The sequence below is a fragment of the Alosa sapidissima genome, chromosome 3 (genome assembly GCF_018492685.1).
Source record: "Alosa sapidissima isolate fAloSap1 chromosome 3, fAloSap1.pri, whole genome shotgun sequence".
Taxonomy (NCBI): Eukaryota; Metazoa; Chordata; class Actinopteri; order Clupeiformes; family Clupeidae; genus Alosa; species Alosa sapidissima.
The window spans coordinates 28,927,732-28,933,771 of record NC_055959.1 but is presented as its reverse complement, the minus strand read 5'-3'; positions in this window follow the sequence as shown (position 1 = coordinate 28,933,771).

Below are 6,040 nucleotides of genomic sequence, written 5' to 3'. Positions count from 1 at the left end.
GCCAGTCCAAGCCACCTGTCCAACCAGTTCTCATAACCTATGACATGAGTGTCATGAGCCCTCTCACTCCACCGGGTTACCACCTTAATTGGTTTCCATTTTCTTCCACTCTGCTCACCACTCTCTCTACTCAGCCTAACTAGCTTCACCTGTCCCTGCTCTGCTCTGCTCTAATTACTCTGCCAGCTGCGCTGCATTACCCACTAACCTCTCCCAGTATTTAAAGCCCTGTCTTTCAGCTCTCCTTTGTCAGATCGTCTGCAAAGCTCACACCCGGAACCTGTTTGCTCGCGCTTCTGGCTCACTCTTGTTTTGTGACCCCGGACCTGCCTGAATCTTGGATACTCTTCTGCCCCAGAAAACCAGACCTGCTTTCTGCCTTGCTACTACGAATTTGGATTTCCCTTGAACTGTACTTCTGCCTTGTTTCATCCGCCCTGTTGTGTCTGTGTTCCCCCCCCCAGGACTTCCGGACCACCCACCACCGGCGTCATAGGACGCATCGCTGCCACTGGGTGGGACACAGACACAGCACATTGGACGGAACCCCTGTATCCCTGTTATTCCCAGTAACCCCTGGAGCCTTCACTCACTCCCCACTTCCCTTTTCCCTTAAGTTTAATAAACTTTCTGGTGTGACGCAATTGTGGTCCTCTGGTCGTCTGTCTGAATCGTGACAGTACGATCTGACCATCATGGACTCAGCGCACACTTCCCCCGACATGGAAACCGACGAACCTGAGCAACCCACCGCCATGCAACGCCTGGAACACACTGAGAGAGGGCTAGCCCGCATGAGCGGCGACATCACCTCCCTGCTTCAGGTCGGCCACCAACAGCATCAGCAGTTCCAGCAGCAGCAACAACAACTCGCCATGATCATCCAACTCCTCCCCAACCTTACCCCAGCCACTCCGCCCACCGGCCCAGTTCCAGGCAGTCTGCCCACCAGCCCTGCCCCTGAGTTACCTGCCCCGGTCATTGCAGCCGCTGCTCCGGAACCCAAGATTGGAAACCCCGAGCGGTTCAACGGCGATTCAACCCAGGTCCGGCCATTCCTGACTAGCTGCCGACTTCAGTTCTCCTTGCAGCCAAGGACCTTCGCCACGGAAGGGGCTAAAGTTGGGTATGCCATCACTCACCTGACGGGCCGAGCTCGACTCTGGGGAACAGCAGAGTTCGAACGTCAAACCCCCGCATGTGCAACCTTCAACCTGTTTGCTGAGGAGATGCTGAAGGTGTTTGACCTGGATTCACCAACCGCAGAGGCGTCTCGTGAACTGTTCAGTATTCGACAAGGCAGACGTACAGTCGCAGACCATTCCATCGACTTCCGAACCCTGGCAAGACGAAGTTCTTGGAACACACCATCGTTGGTGGACGCGTTCTTCCATAGCTTGGCCGACTATATCAAGGACGAGTTGGTCTCCCATGAACTGCCTTCCACTCTTGATGAAGCCATCGCACTGACTGTCCGGATCGACAGAAGGATACAGACCCGTCGTCGTGAGAGGGGGCGCCAAGGTCCACCAACTACCGGCATTCGGAGAGATCCGACGGGGCTCCTGTCATCTACTGCCACTCACCCAAGTCAGCTTGACCAGTCTGAGCCCATGGAGATTGGGCGAGCCTCTCTCACTCCTGCAGAGCGCCAGCGCCGCTTCACCTCAAACCTCTGCCTCTATTGTGGAGGTGATGGACATCGTGTGGTAACCTGCCCTTTTAAAAGCCGAAGCTCACCGGGCATAGGGGGAGTCCGGTTGAGCTCAATGACCATCCAGTCCTCCGACCGCAAACCCCTGCTGCAAGTTCACCTCCGCCTCTCTGACTCAACTCACACCCTGGCTGCTCTGGTGGATTCTGGCGCCGAAGCCAACATAATGGACATCAAGCTGGCACGCCAACTGGGACTGGAGAACCACCGTTTGACACCTCCTATTCCTGCCCGGGCACTGGACGGACACTTACTCGGATCGGTCACTCATGTCACGGCCCCGGTCTCGATGGGTCTGTCCGGAAACCATCAAGAAACTATCCAGTTTCACCTGCTCCCCTCTCCAGGCCAACCCCTCATCCTGGGTTACCCATGGCTCCGCCGGCACAACCCTCAGCTCGACTGGGTGACCGGGGTGATCAGGGAGTGGGGGGAGGACTGCCACCGAACCTGCCTGCTTGCTGCCGCACTACCCCCTCGGCCAGTACCCACTAACTCCGCTCCTGACCTCTCCAATGTCCCAGAATGTTACCATGGTCTCAGAGAAGTGTTTAACAAAGCAAGAGCCACATCTCTGCCCCCTCACCGACCGTACGACTGTGCCATCGACCTCCTCCCTGGAACAGCCCCTCCAAAGGGCCGTCTTTATTCGTTGTCTGCTCCTGAAAGAAAGTCCATGGAGGACTACATCAACGACTCTCTGTCCACAGGATTAATCCGTCCATCTTCATCTCCTGCTGGTGCTGGCTTCTTCTTTGTGGGGAAGAAGGACGGATCTCTTCGCCCCTGCATCGACTACAGGGGACTCAACGACATCACAGTGAAAAACCGTTACCCTCTGCCTCTGCTCACCTCTGCCTTTGAGTTGCTCCAGGGAGCCACTGTTTTTACCAAGTTGGATCTCAGAAACGCTTACCACCTAGTGCGGATCCGGGAGGGAGATGAATGGAAAACCGCATTCAATACACCAACAGGCCACTACGAGTATCTGGTTATGCCTTTTGGCCTCACCAATGCTCCTGCTGTGTTCCAGGCTCTAGTGAATGATGTGCTGCGGGACATGTTAAACAAGTTTGTCTTCGTTTACCTGGATGACATCTTAATCTACTCCAGAAACCTGTCTGAACACACCCGCCATGTCCAGCAAGTCCTTCATCGTCTCCTGGAGAATTCCCTCTACGCCAAGGCAGAGAAATGTGAGTTTCACGTCAAGACAGTGGCCTTCCTGGGGTACATAGTGGCAGAGGGAAGTATCCAAATGGATCCTGCCAAAATATCAGCAGTCACTTCATGGCCAGTTCCGGAGAACAGAAAGAAGCTGCAACAGTTTCTGGGGTTTGCTAACTTCTATAGAAAGTTTATCCGGAACTACAGTACCATTGCTGCCCCTCTCACTGCTCTAACCAGCACCAAGCAACCCTTCACCTGGACCCCAGCAGCCGACAAAGCCTTCAGTACCCTCAAGGTAAGGTTCACCTCCGCTCCCATCCTCCAGATGCCTGATGTGGACCGGCAATTCATTGTGGAGGTGGACGCCTCGGATGTGGGAGTTGGTGCTGTGATTTCTCAGTGGGCTGCGGAGGATAGGAAGCTCCATCCCTGTGCCTTTTTCTCACGTCGGTTGTCCCCCTCTGAGTGCAATTACGACATAGGGAACCGAGAGCTGCTGGCTGTGAAGCTTGCCTTGGAGGAGTGGCGTCACTGGCTGGAGGGGTCCACCATTCCATTTCTCGTTTGGACCGATCATAAGAACTTGGAGTACATCCGCACGGCCAAACGGTTGAACTCCAGGCAGTCCCGCTGGGCCCTGTTCTTCACCAGGTTTAATTTCACTCTGTCATACCGGCCTGGATCACGCAACACCAAGCCAGACGCCCTCTCCCGTCAATTCCAGAAGGATGACACCCCCTCCAAGGATCCTGTGTCGATTCTGCCAAGTCCCTGCATCGTAGCAGCTCTGACCTGGGCTGTTGAGGAACAGGTGCTGGAAGCTCTCCGTAACCAGCCAGGTCCCAGCGCTTGCCCAGCTGACCGCCTGTTTGTCCCCGAAAACCTGAGGTCCCAGGTCATTCAGTGGGGACATGACTCCCGCCTAGCTTGTCACCCTGGCTCCACCCGCACTTACAACCTGCTCGCCCAGAGGTTCTGGTGGCCCTCTCTGAGAAGGGATGTACGGGAATTCGTCCAAGCCTGCCGCATCTGCAACCAACACAAGTCGTCCTGCCAGCCCCCAGCCGGATTGCTGCAGCCCCTGCCTGTGCCCAGACGTCCCTGGTCTCACATCGCCCTTGACTTTGTCACGGGGCTGCCCCCTTCAAGTGGCATGACCGTCATTCTGACCATAGTTGACCGATTCAGCAAGATGGCACACTTCGTTCCCCTCCCCAAGCTCCCAACCGCCAAGGAGACCGCCCAGGTGGTCCTGGAACACGTCTTCCGGATCCACGGACTGCCAAGGGATGTAGTTTCTGACCGTGGCCCACAATTCTCCTCCGCCTTTTGGAAGGAGTTCTGTCACCTGCTGGGAGCCACAGTCAGTCTGACTTCCGGATTCCATCCCCAATCCAATGGGCAGTCAGAGCGGGCAAATCAGGAGCTCGAGAAGGCACTGCGATGCATGACCTCACGCAACCCCCACTCCTGGTCGCAGCAATTGACATGGGTGGAGTACGCACACAATTCTCTGACCTGCTCTGCCATCGGTATGTCCCCCTTCCAATGTGTTTATGGATACCAGCCTCCTCTATTTGCCAGCCAGGAAGGGGAGGTTACTTGCCCATCTGCACTTGCTTTTGCCCGTCGATGTCGCCGCACCTGGTCACAAGCCCGAGCCACACTCCTCAGATCCGTTGCCAGCTACACTACCGGGGCCAACCGTCGGAGAATTCCTGCTCCCACCTACCATGTTGGTCAAAGGGTGTGGTTGTCATCGAAGAACCTGCCACTCAGGGTGGAGTCGCAAAAGCTGGCACCTCGGTTCCTTGGCCCATTCCCTATTGTAAGAGTGATTAGCCCAACTGCTGTCCGGCTCCAACTGCCTAATTCCATGAGGGTGCACCCCACTTTCCATGTGTCTAAGATTAAGCCCATTCATGAGAGTCCGCTGGTCCCTGCTGCGCCTTCTCCTCCTCCTCCACGGCTCGTCGATGGTGGTCTGGTTTACACCGTCCGCCGCCTGCTTCGGTCCAGACGGAGGGGTAGGGGTCTCCAGTACCTCATTGACTGGGAGGGCTATGGACCTGAGGAAAGGACCTGGGTCCCGGCTAGTCGGATTGTGGATCGGACTCTCATCACCGCCTTCCACCAACGGCATCCTGATCAACCTGCAATCCGTAGGGGCCGCCCCAGAGGGGTCCCTGACCGTCCTGCCCGCTCGGCTTCCTGTCCTGTGCCTGACCCTGTCTCGGGACCTGTCCCATCTCCCGACCACGACCCTCCGGCTTCCTCCGAGGATGAGGACGTTCACTCGGACCGTTCGGAGGAGTTCTAGCCCTCCTCCGGCTCCCCTCCTCCCGCCCGGCGTGGTGTTGCTCTTGGGACTTCTGGGGCCGTCCCTTGGGGGGGGGGTTCTGTCATGAGCCCTCTCACTCCACCGGGTTACCACCTTAATTGGTTTCCATTTTCTTCCACTCTGCTCACCACTCTCTCTACTCAGCCTAACTAGCTTCACCTGTCCCTGCTCTGCTCTGCTCTAATTACTCTGCCAGCTGCGCTGCATTACCCACTAACCTCTCCCAGTATTTAAAGCCCTGTCTTTCAGCTCTCCTTTGTCAGATCGTCTGCAAAGCTCACACCCGGAACCTGTTTGCTCGCGCTTCTGGCTCACTCTTGTTTTGTGACCCCGGACCTGCCTGAATCTTGGATACTCTTCTGCCCCAGAAAACCAGACCTGCTTTCTGCCTTGCTACTACGAATTTGGATTTCCCTTGAACTGTACTTCTGCCTTGTTTCATCCGCCCTGTTGTGTCTGTGTTCCCCCCCCCAGGACTTCCGGACCACCCACCACCGGCGTCATAGGACGCATCGCTGCCACTGGGTGGGACACAGACACAGCACATTGGACGGAACCCCTGTATCCCTGTTATTCCCAGTAACCCCTGGAGCCTTCACTCACTCCCCACTTCCCTTTTCCCTTAAGTTTAATAAACTTTCTGGTGTGACGCAATTGTGGTCCTCTGGTCGTCTGTCTGAATCGTGACAATGAGATGCCAGAGGAATGGAGCCAATGTCATCAAAATCCTCCACATGCATCACTATGTTGGGTGTGAATATGTTGTCATAGACCAAATAAAACCTTCCTACCTTTAAGAGGTAAGAACAACACTG